The 21,286-nt window shown below is 38.1% G+C and overlaps 1 long non-coding RNA gene across 1 annotated transcript; it reads right to left on the minus strand.

The window, feature by feature from the left end:
- Positions 1–792: 792 nt before the first annotated feature.
- LOC122333960 lies at positions 793–5,513 on the minus strand. The gene is made up of 3 exons (XR_006248695.1): positions 5,430–5,513; positions 5,072–5,268; positions 793–2,033 (listed from the first exon to the last, which is right to left on the minus strand). It is a non-coding gene; the product is annotated as an uncharacterized LOC122333960 (long non-coding RNA).
- Between the last annotated feature and the right edge of the window lie 15,773 nt (positions 5,514–21,286).

Genomic DNA, 21,286 nt, shown 5'->3' on the forward strand with positions numbered 1-21,286 from the left:
AGAGTGTCACAGTGTCTGTTTTTTTACAGTAAAGACCTGTCACAGTTTAATGAGTGGGAAGATGACATGAGGTTAGCTGCATTAAAAACAGATGAGCTCACATCTGCATAAACAGCTCCTGATCGGGGCGAAGTTCACAGGATTTTGTGCATACGTTTTAACAGATTATTTTATTATTAAACACAGTATTTAACTTCAGTGTCGAAATTCATGCATACAGTGCAGGACATGACAGTTTTTCTGGAATGCGAAACAAGTACTTTAAAGGAATTCCTTTGTTTATTACCATTGCTATGACAACCAGAACAACAGCTTGACCCTCCGCACATTTTTTATGTTTACTTATATTCAATGTCAATGTCAATGTTTTTTTACAATGTTTTAACATGGATTTCTATGAAGACCGACTGTAGATGTTAGGCAAGATGGCGGATAGAAGCAGTGCGCCATAACGCACGCATTCTGATTGGTCAGATTGCCTGTCAGTCAAAAATTCTGATTTTTTGAAATTTTCAGTTTTGAAGTAAAACACTTAGATATCAAACATTATATATTCAGTGTCTGTTTTTGCTAAACATGTAGATGCAATTGAATAAATACATTTAAAAAAGTGCCAACTTTTATTCAATGAAAACCATCCTATAGGTGTATATGACTTTCCTCTTTTAGACAAACACAGTTTTTGAAGCTCCATAATTTGGATATATATCTTGTAAAACTAACCTATATTCCTCCAGGGGAACATGTCCTCTAAAACAGATTGATGGGTTTTTGTAAAATGACTGCCTAAATAACTGACTTCCTGGGAATGGCTGTATGCGCCTTTGCAAGAGAGTTGAGTTCCGGCTTCTTGGCTGACCTCTCCACCTACAAAGTATGACGTAAGCTCAGAAGAGAATAAACAAGAAAGAATAGAGCAATACTAATGCAAAAAAAACTCTAACAAGAAGTTATAATGCAGCTTACGTCATACGTGGAGTCAGAGGTCAGCCAAGAAGCTGTAACTCAACTCTCTCACGAATGTGCATACAACCATTGTCAGAAGTCAGTGATTTCCATCGATCTGTTTCAGAAGACATGTTAACCTCTTTGGAGGAATATAGGTTAGTTTTACGATGGAAATATCTGATTTAAGGGAGCTTCAAAATAGTGACCTTACCTAAAGCTTGAAACAGCCAGGATACATTTTTTAAAACCTCTGACTGTTCGTCTGAAAGAAGAAAGTCATATATACCTAGGATGGCTTTGGAGTGGGTAAAATATGGGGTAATTTTCAATTTTGGGTGAACAAATTTCACAAATTATAAGCTCCACATAGAAATGAATGGGCCAGTCGATAAATAGCAAAAAAATCTATTTCAATTATAAACGTCACAATACTTAATCAAAATGTCCATTAACATGGTTTTAGTGTGGCAAAATTATAAATAATAATAAAATAATAAAGTTTCCAGCATTTTTATGTAAAATTATACTTCATTTTACAACTCTTTGTTGACCATGAAATTGACAAAAACAACTTTACAGCTAAAATAATACACAACTTTTGATAATTATAATATGTAAGTAATTGTATACAATTATAAGCTTCGCATTTCTGTATTCAAACCTTCTACAAACCAACCACATTTATTTCCATTGTAAGTGCCAGCTTCACTGTTGCCTCAAAAAAAAAGAAGAAAAAGAAAAGGGACAAAATTATTGGTTAGTGACAGCAGGTTTCAGGTGGTTAGTGAATAAGACTCTTTTTTTTCACTGAAATACGGCTTGCAAAAGTGCCACAACTGTTTAGTCACCGCAGTCATTGTTTCCTTGCCTTATTTTCAAGGACGCCTGTGAAAAATAGAGCTTAAAAAAACTCCCTACAGCGGAAGACAAAATTCCTGGACTTGCTGATGGTGTGCTGGTTCGTCCTCCTGTAGACACCGAGGCAGGGGTTTGAGCTATTGTTGAAATTGGGTTTTATTTTTGTCTCCTCTCAGCCACTTCCATCTTATCCAGCTCCCCAGCCCTCCCACTCCATTTCCATCGTGCTGGGTGAAAATTGGAATGAAATAAAGATGTGAGCAACGGATGGAGACAAACCAGTGAGTGAAGAGAAAGAGAGAGAGAGGAAAGGGAATGAGACGGAGATGAAAGAGAGGACATGAAAGCAATATGTAGATTCAAAATACAGATCTTTACTCAACTGTTTCACTCCACTCCTAAAAAGCAATAAGATGTCAGGAAAGCCATTATAGGCAGCTTTTTATACCGCACTTTGTAAGTGTATTACATTCCCGACAAAACGACCTTGTGTTAACTGTGTCTGTGAAAAACCGCCATTAGTATTGAAGCTAAAACACTAAATGATTAAAATCATTTAAATGCAAATGCAATACACATTCATGAACCCAGTCATTTTATCGCTGGAGGTCGCTGAGTTCTGTATTATTGGTTATAGTGGACGTTCACACCGCTTGTGTGTAATGGTATTTGAGGACTGCGCAATTGGCCATCAAACGGTTGAGAATGGAAATACAAATCGATGTCAGAAATTGCCAACTCCGCTGAAAATAAATGACTTCTGGTCATGCAAATCAATTAATAATTTTAATTTTTTAATTTTTCGACACCTCTGTGGTTTTGAGGGCAGCTCTCATCTCTAAAACTGCATATTGTAACTAAAACGAGCGACCGTGCGGTACTATCCTACGTTGCATTACAGTCTTCCAACGAACGTGTCTTTAGGGAAGCACCTGTCTTAACAACAGCTTATGAAAATCAAGGGCAGGCATTAGCATGCATATTCAGTGCGACAAAATCAGTGTGGCGGGAAAAAGAGAAGACAAAATCAATGTGAGAAAAATACCCCAATAGCTGGCAAAGGAGGTTTGCACTCAATGTGGCGCATTAAAAATGCATCGCAAGACAGCCCATTAGACTGTGTTGAAAAGAAATCACACCCTGGCCTTCCTCCAAACCCATTAACTCAGAGGTCTGGTCCACAAGACAGTGTAGTAATTGACTAATAGTTAGAGGTAAATAGCAGGTAAATCATCGGGTCTGGGGATTAGAAATGATGATGGCATGCTTCGTTCCAACAGGCTGAGGAGGTTTACTAATAAAACTATATTTCTGAGAATGCTCCACTAGGAGGTAGTGAGTAATTAATTTTCATCCTCTTCAAATTAATCATCTAAGTCATTACATTTATCAAGCCTTGTTCATTCGATTTTTTTTTCCAGCTGAAAATATTACGGTGTCTGTGCTTACAGGGACTGCGAAAATGAGGAGCAGTGTATAATTTAAATGACTTGTTTGTTCCAGCTAGAAACCATGTAAAACCATGTAAAGGCTACCCTATGCATCTCATGTCTGTGCTAAAGCAGAGCCAGTTCAACATTCAGGAAAAATGCAGACTCTAACAGTCATATGATTTTGCCATACGCCAAGTTAGTTCATATTAGTGCGATGATGCATGATCATAATCCATCAAACTTTCCCTGAAACTACTATAGCGTTTTTTAAAGCATGTTAAGGTAAAGAGGGACAGTAATGAAAACGGATTCTCACAAATAATTAAGCGAAATTGTGCAACATGTATTTTTTTCTTACCATCCAATCATCATTTAAAAAAAGCGATAACGTTTTTATAGGTGATTTGTATTGTTTATGGTGTGTTGTTTAAGAGGAGCAGTCTCATTTGTCTTGTTGTATACGCTGAGATCAGCTAGATGCTGAAACTTGATCACGTCCTCTGAGCTCAGGAAAATGAAAACATATTCAAAATGGCAAATACGAAAGAAATCATTGTTAATGAGTGTTACATTTGATAGTTTCCTGATTCAAAGGCAAGGCTGATCAATCATATTTTACAAATAAGCAATACAGAATACACCTTTGTGCAATGGATAGCTAGCTAGTTTTGTTATGAAGCTTCAAAACAAAACTAAAAAGATACCCAAGGCAAATCCATTGATTAATGGAATGCATCAAACCAGCACTTTATAAACATGTCTTTATTTCCAGATGGACAAATATTGAAAAAAAGTGCATTTACTCCCAGAAGAAAATCAGCCAATCAGATTGAACTACTGCTATGAGACAATGGATAAGTCTGAATGAATTACCGATGTCCGCCTAAGTGAACCTATTCAAACGGGTTCATCAGTGATGTGTTACTCGGACAGAGGAATAATACATCTGCAAATTACATATTGATCATGTGTCAGTGCGGATTTGATTGCTGACTTCTAATGTAATAATGCATTTAATGTCAATATGTTTGGCAGAGTGAGTAAAAGATGCATGTCATCTGCCAGATGTTCTCAATAGATGAGCAGATTAACGTAATGAGCTTTTTCACAAAGTGACAGTATCGGAGCCAAACAGTCTTGAGGACAGCCATTGCATACTGGCACAACGGACTCATTTTGTTGCACGCTCTGTGAAAGCGATTATTTGCGAAGTAGGCTGCGGCGTAACCCAAACCTAGCGTGTCGGGAAGCACATTGTGCTAATGGGCTGTTGCATCATTTGCGTTTGGGTATTCTGAAACAAGGTGTGGACCACCGCGTTTGCCAGTGCAGATGAAAGCAGGAGGCTTGATTATTAGCCCACGCCGCAGCCAGAGAGCAAATCCAAGAGGCTGCCGAGTTATTCCTCGAGGGAAACCTTATCTACTCTGCTTTCCACTCCACTAAACTCCCCTCTTCCTCCTCAGCCGGGCAGGATCTTCTTTTGGCTTGAACCGGTGAGGTGGTGTTGTAAGAAGCAGTGCTGCTGGTTGGGTAGGGTTTTCGCAGCACGGGCCGTGCCGCTTTTCAGTTACAGTGATGAACGAGTGTGCCGATCCTCTGATAATTGCTCACTCAGGGGTACAGAGAGGTCCATTAATCAAAATGAGAGTGTTGCTCCGGGCCTAACCTTTCCATGGCACACTTTCACCTGACCACAACGACCCCTGGCAGGCCTGACGGGGGCCGCCACCGAGATCCCGACAGCGCAGTATCAGAGGCTGCCCCTGACATCAAATCGACAGACAGCTGTCAAACCGTCACTCCCGAGGTGAGAAGAAAATGATACGTACCGTGTTCGCCCAGCATGGACAGGCTTGTTTTTCAGTTCTTTAAACGCTGAGAGGTGGGTTGTTGTGACGTGTGAGCGAAAGCGGGTGGTCCGGGAGCGATGAATGAGCCTTTCATGCGTGTGCCGAGGCCCTGATCGATTACTGCAATAATGCACTGGAGCTGTCCGTCTGAAGGGGCTGTGAAATGTTACCATTAGCTGTAAACAAGACAACCGATGCAGAGATTGCTTTGTCTCTGGAGCGTAGTCTGCAGGAGTAATCTCATTAAAGCACCATTCGCTTTGTCCGATAATGAATGCTCTCAGAGCTCGGGCTTTATTCCAGCTCAACCCTGAATATGTTTGTTTGTATGCCTTACCTTATGTCTAAGTGCAAGACTTGCCAAGGCCTCTCTCTAGTTTATTGTACAGCTCTGGTCCTGAAGGGCTATTGTCCTGAAGAGTTTAGCTCCAACCCTAATTAAACACACCTGAACCAGCTCATCAAGGTTTCCAGGATTACTAGAAACTTGCAGGCAGGTGTGCTGGAAAAGGTTGGCATTAAAATCTGCAGGGTGTTGGTCCTTTAGGAGCAGGATTGGACAACCCTGATCTATAACGAAAAGAACAATGTAACTACGTGCTAGCATATATTGCATTTTGGGTCTTGCTTGAACACCTGGTAAAAATGTTGGTACACCATCCAGCACACACTCAAACTAATCTCAATGCCAATGCCAATGTTTTTCTCTCACCACCCACTTAAGAATCCCTGGCTGTATTACCTACTGTTTTTGACAAACACCAAGGTTGTGTGGTAATTTAACTGCTGTCTGAATCCACATATCTGTTTACAAAATGAAATTGATTAAATTCAGTGTTTAAACTGTTGAACTTCATTTCAATTTACTATAATTTGTTACGGGGGCCAAAAAATATATACACTGAAATATTTGATAGAACAATATTTCGTAATTTCATGAGAACATAGAAAAAAAAAAATAATTTGGTTGAATGAGTTATTATAGCAGCAACATACAATTTGAAATTTTGTATTATGTAAACCTGCGATTATATACATAAAAATATAAAACTAGCAGCTGTGTGTTTACCTTATGTAAGAGGCTGCATTAACTTATTTAATCTTTTCTCCACATTTTTAATGACATCCATCATTTTCAGGGATAAAAGATTTCAAATATAGCTATAGACTATTTTTTGCATTTTTTAACAATCGATTAAATTAATCAAATAATAAACACATATTATTAAAATAATTTATTCTTAATCCAAGTATATGATATATTTTATTTACAGCAGACAATCATGTGATTGACCTTGTGAGCAGTGCAACCTCTGGTTCATAGGATCTCTGAACTAGCTTCTCCGCTGTGAATAAATAACCATCCAAGAGTTTGAGGTGCCATGTAAATGTATTTTAAGTCAACTTAGCGGCTGCTTAGGACCCCTTGGCCACCAGAGGGCCCCCAAGAGTAGCCTACATTAAATGATTTAATTTGTGATATATTATGTCGATGGGCAATGCTAATTATACGAAAGCAATATTAAATAATTATATAATAATAAAGGGTTAAATTGATCGCGAGGACAAAATCAAGATGGCGGTTTTGTGGCAGGGCCATCGTTAATTGACTATGGTCGTTCTCATTATTTTCATTGAACTCTATTGGTAGCGACAGAACTTGCGACAATAGTTGTATTTGGTAAAAAAGTGCCCCTGATCAGACCTCAGTTAATAGGCATAGCCTAGGCAGGGCATCTTTTTGTTTTAGCGAAGTTTATGTTTGAACACCAAAACATCAGCAATTTGACATTTTTATTATAATATATGATTTTCCTTGGGTTTTTGTCTTCTGCGTAAAAGCAATTTTCCTGTGTATATTAACTATATAAGCTTCTGTTTCATAAACTGATAACAGCTTAACGTTGTTTACCTTAGCCTTCCTTTTGAGAGCTATTTTATACCAATATCATTATGCCTCAATTAGCTAGATATAGATCAAGAGTTGTTGTTTTACAGATGCTCTCTGCTGTTTTACATTTATTATAAAAACATATAACTTGCAATAAAAGTGATAACTTCAATTCATATTTATGTTCTTTAAATGCATTGTCTGCTGGTTTATTTGGCTACTTTTCAGTACATCACATTAAGTAAGCCATTTAATCCGTTGGGACTTTGACTGTTAAGTGCAAATTAACACCTGACCAGACTAGTTAGTTTGCAAAAATGCCTGAAGATTAAAAACATACCAGGTAAACAATATTATGATAAGCAATACTGCAACAAAAAAAATGCTCATGGGTGTTAGATTTGTGTGAAAAGACGGACTATAACCAGTCATGTTAGCGGCACTGAGGGGCCCTCGAATGAAATTCTGCTTAGGGCTTCAGACAGGAAGAGACCCTCTGGTAAGCCAGGTTTTGTGTTGGCTTATACACAAAGCAGTGTATTCATTCAAAAGATATACATCCTTGTTATTTCACAAAAAAATATTAAAGTATACAAAATGAAATATGCTGTCTTGCTACTACAGCAGAGTACCTCAAACCTAAGCCACTAACAATGCAGTTTCCAAATTCAAAGGATATTTCAATCTCAAAAGTGTTTATTTTATCGACCCATCTTCTTTTAAAAATCTTTAACAAGTTGCAGTTTTCCCTCAGTGTATTGATGTACTGCTTTTTGAAAAAGGAAGCCTAGATTAATATAAAACTTTTACATTCTCGTCTAAGAACCAGTTACTATTACTACAGTAAGACTGTTTGAAATTTTAGGAATGCTCATTACTCAACGCTGATCGAGTTCTGGTTCTTGGAGGAGATTTTTGCATGTACACCGATCAGTGAATGCATTGTGGGTGGTGTGCCATCGGAAACTGAGACTAAACCAGAACAAACCAGCTGGGAATAACATTATTTTTCATCTGCGACACTAGTTTAATTCTTTCCTTCCTGTTTGAAGCTGTAACTAGACTTGTGGCAAGGAGCTGATGACGGTTTAAAAACATATTGTGGAAACACAAGGTTGCGGATCCTTCTGAGGGAAGATGCACCTCCTGCGCTTCCTGTCCATGCCAGCTGTATTTGCATAAACTCTAAACTTTTACGTCAACAGGAGTCAGATCTTATTAAGCTGTGGAGATCATTCGCTATAAGTAAACGAATGGGCTTCATGAACAGGCATAAAGATGGGAAAAACAGGTAGTGGGTGGACGGGGGGGTGTGAATTAAAATTTCAGTAGAAGTAGTCTAACTACCTTGACAGAACATGACGTGTTTTTAGGTACGCTAACCACACGTTGAAGTAATTGAATGGCCATTGGACTTGTATAATTGATGAGGAACATTCGAATTACACATTACACCAGTGGCTGGGTGTCAGCTGGTTTTGCTTCAGGAGGCACAACAGCCAAAATCGCCTGCATGTGCAAATCAGTGGGACACTTGTGGCTTGTTATCGTTCACATTTGATTTGTATACTATTTATTCGAATTATTAGCATGTAGCACTGTTTATCACTGTTGTCGCTATCACAGCCCACCAGTTGAGATTGGAGGCTTAGACTACCGCCTCCAACCGATTGAGGCCTCGCTCTACACCATCCACTAGCATCCATAGTTCCCTTTTCATCTGGATTAATCGGACAATCTGCGATTGGCAGCTACTATGCCTGTTATCAGCACTCCACACTTGCTCAAACCCAAAGTGGCCTGCCAAAAAGTGTATCAGCTACATTGCAGTTCACACATTGGCCTTCAAGACCAAACGAGTGCCCACTGCTCATTGTAATAAAGTCTTGCTGAGTTTAGACAACTTTAGAAGAAATCACTGGTAGCGGTGGGGGGCGGTCTGGGTTCTATCAATTTTCTTGGCTGAGATAAGTTAGCCTCAGAGTCTTTGGGGGGGAAAACATTACCTTCTGCTCTCCCAAGCTCAAATTTGGTAGTTTCACTCTGTCTGGATTTCAGACTCTGCAGAGCTTTGTATTCACCCTATCTAGTGTATGATTGGAAAAAAAAAGGTAGACACCTCAGACACTCATCTTTCTACTGTCACACCACGCTGCACTCGCAAATGCGATGACACGGAGCACGCGAAGTTGCCGCAATTGCCGTGGTAAAGGACACGCTCTGGATATCTGCTTTGTCCTGTCATTCCGTCAGCCAGCCTGAGTCTGTGACTTCTGCCACAAAGCAGAGAGGATTTCCCTTTAAGCACACTTCCTCCCCGCCTACCCTGCTCTCAAACTGATAGAATGAAGAATAGAAAAGGGAGGGAAAAAAATGAAACATTCGAGAGACCACCAGGGATGGACTGCAGAAAACCATTTTCAGTCCCTCTGGAATACCAATGATGGTTTCGGGTGGTATTTCAGATGCCGTCGCCATGAATCCTGTGTCCATTCGCGTCTTGGCTTTATCTCTTTTGCTGAATGCAGATTCAGAGAAGATGAAGGAGGAAGCAAATTGAACAGAAGTTGAAATATGCAAGGAGAAATGCAATTTTGATTTTCTCAGTGTGAATGTATGAGTTTGGAGTCGTGGCATAGTGGTTTGCGCACATTTTATGCACGTTAAGCCTCGGTGCTTATGTAAGTAATGTGTAGACCAGCTCTAAGACCATACAAATAAACATATAAATCCTTACTGGGTTCAAAAACATTTACAATATTTTTTACAACAACTGTGAATCTTATTTTTAATTTCATTTTATTTTATACATATATATTATATATTTTACAATTAAGCATTTAATGGTTTAATATTTTTAAAGTGTAGTAATAACAGCAAATAACGGCATCTAAATAGTTATATCATAAAAGATCTGACAGGCAATGGTAATAATGTGTTGGCAACATGAGTTCAAATTCAACTTACATCATTTTAAGGCCCAAACACTGCACAATTTTTGCCTATCCCGGACAAAAGACTTGCATCATGAAGCATCACCGTGGCATTGTTTTTAGTGATCATTGCTCCTAATCAGTGCCCTCACTGTAAGACTCCGATGATGCTTCTTGATGGTTCAAAGATGGCCATTGTCACAAACTTGCAACCAAATATATCATTTCGTGACAGTGTCAGAATTACAGCGTAATCACCTCACACTGTGTTTGATGTTACAACCCACATTTACTGACCAACCAATAAAAATGCAACATGAAATCAATGCAACATAGTGCTAACATAAAAACCGATTACCTCGAGCTCTTATGCCTTCCTCTTTGGTTGCTTCCACTTTCTTTCGACATACATAAAAACTACTAAAGTTTGATTCATCATTCTCTTTTTGTACAATTTCTAAAATGGTACAGTGTATAGAAGGCTTAGCCTGCGTACACACCACAAGATAATCAGGCTGATTTTGATTTCTCCCCTACTGGCAATCCTAGGTTATCTTGGTGGTTCTAAATATTGTCTTATCAGATGTTCTTGTTTTGTGATGCGTAATGAAAGGTTTATGTTATTAAAAAAAAATCACATCGTTTACATATTTTGGACTGTGGGGAGCGCCATTATTCTGATGACTTAAAATGGACCCATTGTGTGTTTAGATATAAATAGCTTATTCTGAATTATTAAAAACATAACAGTTCAATTTGTAAGGTCTTTGTACACCTCTGAAAGCATAGTTACATATAAATGATATTTCTTTACACAGATCTTCCTAAATATTACACTCTGCACGATTTTAGCACGTGGAGGTGGAGTACTTTCAAATAATCATTTTAATTAGGATGATAGTAAATGTATGTACAGCCAGCTTACCTCTGTTTTTCAGGCATCCCAACTCATCTCTCCTAACTATTGTATCCCAGCTTGGATATACAGGAGAGTTCTCTATGTTCAGGGCTATATTCCAAGCTTGGAGCCCTCTCCTTGGAAAACACACCAAAAATGCTCAAGTGTTTATGTGTAAGTGTGAACTTGTGAAACTAAATCAGGCCAAAACAGAGTTTGGAGCTGGCTTCAGAAGTTCTAAACAAGTGCCAAAACAAACTATCTGTATAAGTTCGCTCCAGCTGGAAAAGCAGTCGGGAGAAATTACACAGTAGTATAGATTTAAGTTATACAAATATGCTGCACTCATATTACTTATTTATGAATGGGAGAAAGTACAATGCACAAAACTGTAGAGGATGTCCTGGCTTCTAAATAAAACAACCAATGGCTAATTGGTAAAGTCATCACATCACTGTAGCGTCTGTTAGAAGCTCCATGAAAATGGTTGTAAAAAGCACATGGTGTTATAGTTGTATTACTTGTATTAGTTGTAACTTATCTGGCATAGTTTAACGAGTGGTTAAATGACATAAAGCGAGGTTAGCAGCATTGAAAATAGATGATGAGGGCACATATGCTATATACAGCTGCCGACTGGAGTGAAGATCACAAGATAATAAGAGCACCTATTATTTTAACATATTATTTTATGATTTCACACAGAATATTTTAACTTAGACACAAAAGCTTGTTTTCTCCTGTGTTTGACATACAGTAGAATATTCATACAGCACTAGACAAGGACAGACCTGCTGGTGGAAAAAGAAGTACCTTACAGGAATTCTTTAAAGGGTACAAATCTCTCATTAATTGCTCACCCTCATGTCATTCCAAACCCGTAAGACCTCTGTTTATCTTCGGAACACATATTACAATATTTTTGGTGAAATCCACCATTTTGAGTTTCACAGCTCATGCTCACACTTATTTGACGTAATCACTCATATTTGATTAAATCAGCATTGTTTACAATTAGGGGAAAAACATGCTCATGAACGTGAAACATTTTTAAAATGTTGCTAAAATGACGGAAGACAGGATGAAGAACGGCTGAGTAAATTATGTTATTTTTGTTTTCCTTGTGCAAAAAGTATTCTCGTAACATCACAAAACTGAAGTTGAGCCAGCGATGTCACATCCTGTTTTAATGATGTATTTACTATGTTTTTTTGTACCTGGGAACATTTCTGCTGTGTTGCTGTCTATGGAGGGTCAGATGGTACTACGATCAAAAATAGAACGAAGGTCTTTTGGGTTTGGAACGACATTAAGTTGAGTAATTAATGACAAAATTCTCATTTTGCTGTGAGCTAAAAGTTTATTGCTGTTATAGTGGCAGCAAACAACTGCAGAACTTAACCCCAGCGTGACCCTGCAAACATTTTTATATTTAGTTACACTGAAAATGTTTCAGCTAAGTTAATTCAGTCAATCTTTTTTACAGAGTTTGTCCATCATGAAGGCGCTCCTCGTTGCACATTGGCTGGTCAGGGCTGATAAAATAAGCTTTTTATTTTTATAAACTTAGTTTTTTGACAGCTTTCACCTGTGATTTCAAATATGAAATTGAATTGTATTCTTGGTAAACAGCTTTGGCGAATCTGATGTTTCCCTATTCAAAGAGATAGGAGCTGTACTTACATGACTGAAATAGCTGCCTGAAAGATGGCTGCCAAGTGAAATGACTTGCCTTAAAGAGACTCCTCTTCAGCTCCACCTACTCTGATGTGGAAATCTTCTCAGATAATTTTTTTCTGTTCGGACCATCAAGGTTAGAAGCCCAGAACTCACAATGGGTTCACACGAGAGCTGCTTTACAGCAGAAGTTGCAATGCATCTGGATGCATGATGGAGTTGAGATGTTAGCTAACAGTATACCACCCCTCAAGTTTTCACTTCTTTTTTTGGGTATATCAGGGCCTTTACTTGAAAAGAAAGGTACAGTTTGCCAGCCAACATTTTTGGATCGGTCAGTAAAGAGCTGTCTTGGAGATACAATGACTCCACTTCAATGGCGTCTGGGGTTGAGGAAGCCCGTTAAACTGATGCCGGCTGATGTATGCGCGGCCGACTCCTGACATATCCTGTGTCATTGAATAAGCACCACCTGGCTCATCCTGAGCAAAGCAGCACAGAGGATTAGTCAGGAAGAGTGATGAGATGTTCAAGGTGAAAACCAACTCCTCGGTGGGCGCCCATTCATCTTGCGCTCTCTCATTCACACCGCCGTAGCATTCAGTTCTGACAAGCTCTTGTCTGTGGCATCATGCGGCCCGCAAGAGCCGTGAGCGGAGGGCTGAGAAAGCCATGCCAATCTCATCTCATCTAGAGCAGAGCTAGCCACGTTCCCAAAGCTCTCCTCATCAGCATAAACATCTGCTCATCAACAGTGGACACACACAGATGCAAGCATGCACAATTCACACGCCATATGTGCCTCAGATAACATGACAGTCTTTTACTTGGGCAATACTCATCCTGTAAATGGTGTAATTGGAAATCAATATGCTGAATGCACAGCGATAAGCACAAAGGCATATGTTGTTACGGTTTGATAATACACGTTTAATTGGCTAGGTCAATAAACGCAGTTGTATTTCAAAAAAACATGCAATGTCCTCTGATTGCTTTGCCTCAGATTACATCTCAGGGGTACTGCGAGTGGCTCTAAGATGCTTGTATGGGTAATACATTTCGTTCGGAGGTTCGTGCGGTGCAAGAGCTCTCAGAAATGGTTCATATGCACAGCTCCACATACTGAAGTGGAGCAGCACTGATATCACGTTACGGTTCCTGTGCGAAACGCAGGCTTTTTCTCTCCGTGGCAGCATTCCAGTCCTTCGTAAATGGCAGAAATTGATTACTACCCCCAACTAATTGTGAGGCTTCCATCTGCTAAATCTTAATTGCAACTTCAGACCACAAAGCAGCCTGTGTTCTCAGAGAAAACTACAAGGCTCGCAGACATGCTATCAAACTGCAAGCATTACAGCACTTGAAAAACTGATTGCTCTAGAGTGACGTTTGTTATGCCAGTAAATCAAAAGGGTTAGCAAAAACAAACTAGTCTTCGACTAGTCGCATGGGAAAGCCCCCTTGAGGAACTCGCTCTAAGTAAAATAAAAAAGCTTTTGTTTGCTATTGATATGACTGTCTTCATCTCATGTTTAAAATTACGCTCCCTCAAATATTTTTCAAAAGTTTTATTTATTTCCGTGGGGACTTTTTAATGAGGAAAAAAATTACATGCATCAAAAGTGCATCTTTAAAATCATTACAATAATGATAAGATGATGATTTCACTAGATAACTGTAGTTGCATATGCAAGCTTTTTTACTGACTCAAATTATGCACCATGAAACACACCAAAACATGTTTTCTTCCTGTTCAACAGATTTTTCTTCACATTTTTTTTTTCTAAAACAATTGGACTTTATTCCACTAGGAAAACTGTTTAATTACCTACTGCCTTTCCAGCCCACTGATTTACATTCTAAGCTATTTTAATTATACAATTCATTGCATTTTAAATGTGGATAAACTACTTAAAATTCAGCGATTAAAAGCTGTTGAATAATATCAGCAGATTTAAGAATGGCCATTGCTGCAGGAATTAAAATACAAAATGAGTAAAAAAAAAAAAAAAAAAAAATGTTTACTTCTTTTGTTCCTCACAGTGAGGGTGGCAGCCCATATTTCACGCACCTAATTTGTCATATTTCAGTCGATTCTTCACCTATCCTTATCGCACACAGATAAAAATGCACTAACAAGAAGTAAAGTCCCTGTACTTCTCGAACGGTCAGGTTGTTTCCTCCAATGGACGTCATCGTTACAAAAGACGATGTGTTTTCTATGAGAAAGCAAGACTGTTTTTACAGTACCTTCCTTAATTTGACTGTAAATCTTCTGAAACAGCACTCACCAAAGTCTATAACACAACTGCTTTCTTATACAGAGTCCAAGAGAACATTAAAATGCACCACTTGTTTGCTGCCACTTTACAGTCAGGGGACCTTGGCGGCGGTTCAATCTGTGATTCTGCAAAGAGTCTAGCACTGGAAATAGAATAATCAACAGGAGTAATACTCAGGAAGGCCGAGTTAGGATTAAGATCATAATAGAGCTGCAGCCGAGGCTTTGGTCTCCAAGGTACGGACTAAAATCTCATATAACATTCGATATTTGAAATATTACATTATCAAGGAATTTCTCTTCACATCTTCAGAACGGTGTCCTTATTTCTCACTCCAAGATGGCAATTTTAGATACTGTATGGTTTTTAATAAATGACCAGTATTGAGTATAACTTGCATTCTCAGGTGATTTACGGTGCTGTGCACTATTAAGAATTTAGAGTGCCTTTATACTCCTATTCCATTTCTGAATTCTAAAATAACTTGAACTAAAGGTATCTCAAACAGGATGCAGAGTAGCAACTTAAATTTTCGAGCTCTGTTAATATTAAGCAGTGTTCAAAATAAATAAAATTCAAAATGAAAAACCTACCTGCAAAGCTATGTGCAAGTGCATCCACGGCAAAACCTGCTTTAAATACAAAAAATGTAAATTTAATTTAATTAATAGAAGTTAACTGATATATAATGTAATTGAATAAATATATGTCATTGAGTGTAGATAATATTGTGAATTATGTGATTTTGTAAATTTCTGATTAGTGATATGCATTCCTAAGGACTTCATTTGGACAAATTTAAAGGCGGCTTTCTCAATATTTTTCCTTTGGCAACCTATTCCAGATTTTTTAATATGTGTATTTCAGCCACCGTATTAAACTATACATCAATGCAAAGCTTATTTCTTCAGCTTTCATTTATTTTGCAAAAATGTACCCTTATGAGTCCAGGGTCTCGCAGACACACACACACACACACACACACACGTATATATGGTATAATTTGTCAGAAGTGCTTATTTAATACAGCAAATGCCAAAAGCATGTCACACCAAGAATGTCAAAATAAATACATAACTTGCCATAACTAGCCTATTAGCATCAACGGCGCACTTCGGTTTTCTGTAACTGAACGCTTTCACTCTTTTAAGTACTGTGGATTTTGATTGGTTGACGCAATTATCGTTCATCAGTTGCAAAAATGTGATTTTGTCTTTTCATCATTGGTTGCAATGAGGACTTCCCCTGATCTCACAGAATTAGAATGATAATTAAAATGTCATAGAAATTGTTATAGTTAACGCATAAACCGAAAAAAAAAAAAAAAAAAGCCCACTGTAAAATTCTGAATTTTGTGCGACACTCACTACAGACTCACTCTGACTTGTACTATAAAACTGCTATCCTATAAAATTACTTTTTACCAGTTATGGGCCCTAGCTGAGGTATAAGCTTTTATCTTGAGCTGCTAACAGAAACCATAATCAGTCTTTAAGCTGCAGTGTTCTTTGTTCTGTTCCCTCTTGTCTTTGGTAGGTGTGCAGCTCGCACTGCGATCAGTGTAAGAATCTCCTCTCAAACCAGGCAATAAGCCCAAAGCTTGTGCTTTATCTCTGCTCTCTGTTCAGATCGTCTCTGTGTCCTCAGAAATACAAGTGGTACATAAAAGAAAACAGTTATTGTGCAAAGATGTCTTTGGAGAGTTCCTCCTAACCTGCTTTGTTTGGCTCTCTCTTCATCACTGCAACAGATCGATACACTGCTCAGACAATTATCACTGTAAACCACAGATTGCAATGATACGTTTCACATATTTGGCCCAATACAGTTCAACCGCCTGCTGTAATCTTGTTTCAGACAATTGTATACATTTTCAGTCACGCACACGAGGCAGGAAAAAGCATAAATCCAGACCAAGCTGATGAACACTGTTCCCATTTACTCACTAAAAAGCATTAGTCAGTTTAACAATCCATTCGCAGGAATCATTGCTGTTATTGTTAGATCCCCGGGATGTAGAGAGATTATAAAGACTGCCTGTTGCCCACATATGTTGAATTTCATCTGAATGCAGGTTCACCAGTTTATTTGTTTGCACTGCAGTTGTCTAGGCCTGGTGCTTTTTTCAAGGTCTAAGGTTTTCCAAACAAAGGAACCCCAGGATTTCTTTTTTCCCTCCTGCAGAGCACAAACTAGACTGCTCAGTCACCTCGTTCCACTAAGCAAATGGATTATCCTTGTAATGGTAAAGGGGAGCAAAACAAAAGATCGATATTTTAGTGACACACATTATACGTAAAAATCAATTGAGGAAGAGAAAAAGGGTTTCCAATGCAAGAACACATTTAAAACAGCAGAAGGTTAAAAATCCTGGGAGGGTCATTATTAGGGTATGTTTACGTGGCAAGAATTTACTAAGAGCTATAAGTACAGATAACAGATTTGATCCCCGTTCACGTGGATTCATGAAAACAAGCGTAAAAAAATACACTAACATGCAGCATTGTAGTTTGCATTTGCATTTGTAGCTGTTATTTACACCATCGTGGTGCAAATAAACAGCCAACACACGTAGAAGACATGTTTCCGCTTTTATTTTAGGCGTTGATGTCCTTAAGAATATATATATGTGGTATCAGCAACAAAAAGCAACTCGATATGTTTTTTACAGCTCCTTTCTAAGGAGCTCTGTCAAAAACAGGTCGATTTCGGCCTGTCTCAATACTACTCGTGAGCCTATCTTCTGATTGCCATGTTTTTTTCTGAGTGACGCAAGACTGGGCCAATCAAAAGTAACAATGTCACAATTATGCCAATGTTAGCTGGATGCAAAACAAAGGGAAGATTGAGGCGGCTTTTTCAAAACAATGCAGATTAGGCTATAAAAGGGAGTTGAAAATGTCATGTTCTTGTGATGTCGGGTGTAAGAATCGACATAATACAGCGTCAAATAACGACACCTGATGTTACTGCCTAACAAAAAACAGACGACAGCTGTGGTGAAACACTATAAAGCGAGCGGACTGGACAGACACGATCGTCAAAAATGCTTGGTTTTGCACATTTATCACAAAAAGTTCAACAAAGCATTGTCTTTTGTTGTTATGGGCGCTTCTAAAGTTTTATTGCATCTCAAGATTATGTGATTTATGAAATTATGTCTGTGTGCATGTGTGTAAAACAACAAACTGACGATTGATATATCGTGTTATTGTATATGCACTCTTGTGATCAGCTGGACTAGCGTCTAGTTGTAACGTTAGCTGGAATAACAACGTAGCTTGTCTTCATCATGACTAGGTAAACATGATGAGTTTGTCCTTACTATGCACGTGAGATCTGATTCACCTCTTAATAATGATCTGGTTTCATCTGTTAAATTCTCTGGACGGGCAAAGGAGAGAAAGGGGAGGTAACGTTTCCCTGTATGACGACATAAAGGGAAGATTCCAGATTTTACTAAGATCTTTACTACTGGATCTTTACTCAGAGTAACCGTTTCAAGATGGCAGACCGACACACATCTACAATATTTAGTCACCTGAGATGTACAGTAACCCAGATAACCTGCTACTTCAGGAAATATTCTGGGGTGTACACCTGATGGACAATTTTCTATCCCATGACGCAACAGGAGAGGAGTTGTGAAGCCTACAGGTTTAGGGGAAAAGGTAACTAGAGGCTGATATTTCTGAAAGTATGTCAGTGGAGGAAAGGGAGGAATTCTCACGACACTGCAAAACAAAAATGGGGCAAAAAAAATCCTAAAATAAACTGATGATAACGTTCTCTTTTGCAGTGTCCAACATGTACATTTCTGTTAACATCTTTAAAAATGTAGTTTAGTGTTTCATGCCCCTCTAAACACGCCATCTCCTTCTATAAGCCGTTACGGCGTAACCATGGTGATAAAGAAATTATTTACATGTCTGACAGAAGAAAACAAACTGGGAATCAGCTATCAGTTGCATAGAAGCTCTCTGCTTTCTCCATCAACAAAATGCTTTATTACCCACTTTTTTTTAGTCCTGATGCATTTTGATCTCTTTATATTCTTCTGTCTTCCTGTAGGCCTATTCCTTTAGAACGCGTATGAAAGCCTCTCTGTTTTGCACTCCCCAAACTCTTTAAAACTGTTAATCTATCACGCTTTTAGTCTTTCAATATATGTGCCAAATGGTGCTTCATGAGCACAGAAATAGTGCTTTGTAAGCCTTCGGATAACCTTCTAAAAAAAGTATTAGGTGTTACGACTGTTAAATTAAATGAAGAGTGCTGAATCTGGCGTCATTTCTTTTTATGTGTTATAGCATTGAGTAAGAAATCATGCACGATTATGTTGAGCATATAAATCCAATGGCCAATCAGACTCATTCAGATGAGGCTTCACAGCATGCTGATTTATTAAATTGTGATTGCGGTAAATAAAAATTCAGCCATGTTAAAAATATATTATGACATGATACCCGTATCTGATAATTGCCTAAAAAGAGGTTTATGAGGTATTTGTGTGTTAGTTTCGCTGTAAATGTTAGAAAGTCATGCATATCCATTTTTCTGCCAGGAATGGGTGAGGCTTATGCCATACAGATGTAACGCAATAGAATAATAGTGCAATAATTCTGAGTAAAATAAGCATTTTGATCAAATATTTGTTATTGGACACTAAATGTGCCTTTTGTAGAATCGTAAACCTATATATTATTGTATTTTTATAGCAGCACTGGCTGTAAAGAGACTGTTGTAAAATAAATGTAAGCTAATACATGATAATGCGTGTTTCTTAAAGCAGCATTTTAAAGCATTTTAATGCTTTAAAGGGCCGTTTTTGATTGTAATGCCTTAATGTTCTGCTAGGATCTGTTCTGCTAACCATAAAAAATACAGCTGTCATAAAACCAGAGAGAAAGGCAGCATGGCTATAATATTAGGCCCATGTGAGAGAGTCAGCGGTAATACCATTGCATTCTTATTGGTAAGTGTTACTGATGCTCAGCTTAGACTCACAGTTAGGCTGCCCCAGACCAGGTTAGTTACCCAGCATAAGTTGCCACAGTGCCTGAGGTTAATCTATGTTACGTTCTGAGGCATAAGAAGTCAATTCACGATTTGCTGACTGTCTAAACCAAATAAATAAATGCGATCATACTTTTTTCCATTGCACCATATTGCATCAAATTCCATTGTGTTGAAAAGAATCAAATCGAAATCGGATCACATTGCATCATAATAGGGGTGAATCGTATCATATCGCATCGCTTGCTGTTTCACATGTATTTTTAATGTGTCATATCATTGGCTATGCATTGAAATGCATATCGCATCAGCCTTCACATCATTTTCACAGTTAATAGATTGCAATAACATTACACTACTTTTAGCCTTACCTTGGAGTTTTTTCAGTCCAGAGAAAGACAGCGAATAATGCCTTGAAATAATCCTGAAAATATGTAAATGTTAAAATGCATCCCATAAAAGCACAATAAATGGCCCCAAGTGGCAGTTTAGCTTCTAGCATCCAGACAATGTATTTAAACCGATATGGCTAAAACAATACATTTAAGATAAATGCCTCTGCTTTTTCTCGTTCTTATTTTTCATTGGAAGTATTAATAAGAATGCTGCTCATTTGCTGATTGGCAGCTGTTTGCAAAAACGTGCTTCATTAAAGTCTGAATGTCATTGTTCCAACACTTAACATAATTCTATTGTGTGAATCCCATATCAACCTCGGCCAGCTGAACAATACAAGGACAGACACAACACTTAAAATTCTTTCAAATAAATAATATAAGATTGCATAAAATATTCTTGAACTGGCCAAAGTATTGGAATGGAGAAGGTTACATCAAAATGTACTTTTTAACAAGGCCCAGTTTCTTAGTCGGGACATTAAAGTAATTAAAAAAGCATTATGGTGTGCATCTTAAGACAAAACCAAGACATGCATTAAGATGAGTCTAGGTCTTGAGCCTTGTCTGTGAAACCGAGGTGATATGTTACTTTTTGAGGTGAAATCTACTGTTGCTTTTTTTAGAATTGTTCTACAGTTCTACAGACATAAAGGTACAAAAGCTGTCACCGGGGTAGTACCCTTTCAAAAAGGACATGTTTGTACCTAAAGGGTCCATTTTGGTAACTTAAAGGTACACATTAGTGCTTAAAGTTTACATTTTGTACCCTAATAGGTACAAAAGTGTACCTTTTGAAAAGGTACCACCCCAGTGTCCGCTTTTGTACCTTTATTTCTGAGAATGTACAGCATTTGTCACAGTTACATCAGGAGTACCTGTTATTCAATTACAGAAAGAGCAATGCCAAATACTATAGAAACAGACCTTGGTAATGCCTCAGGTTTTCAAGGAAAAAGCATTAATTACTTAGTTGTGCACTACATCCAACACTGCTGTCCAGGCACACTTAAAAAAAAAAGTAAGAAAGCTGTCAATGGTGTGGTACTTTTTTTAAGCACATATTTTGTTACTACTCTCTGTTAAGGTACTACAATCGGAG

Source organism: Puntigrus tetrazona, chromosome 3 (assembly GCF_018831695.1).
Source record: "Puntigrus tetrazona isolate hp1 chromosome 3, ASM1883169v1, whole genome shotgun sequence".
NCBI lineage: Eukaryota > Metazoa > Chordata > Actinopteri > Cypriniformes > Cyprinidae > Puntigrus > Puntigrus tetrazona.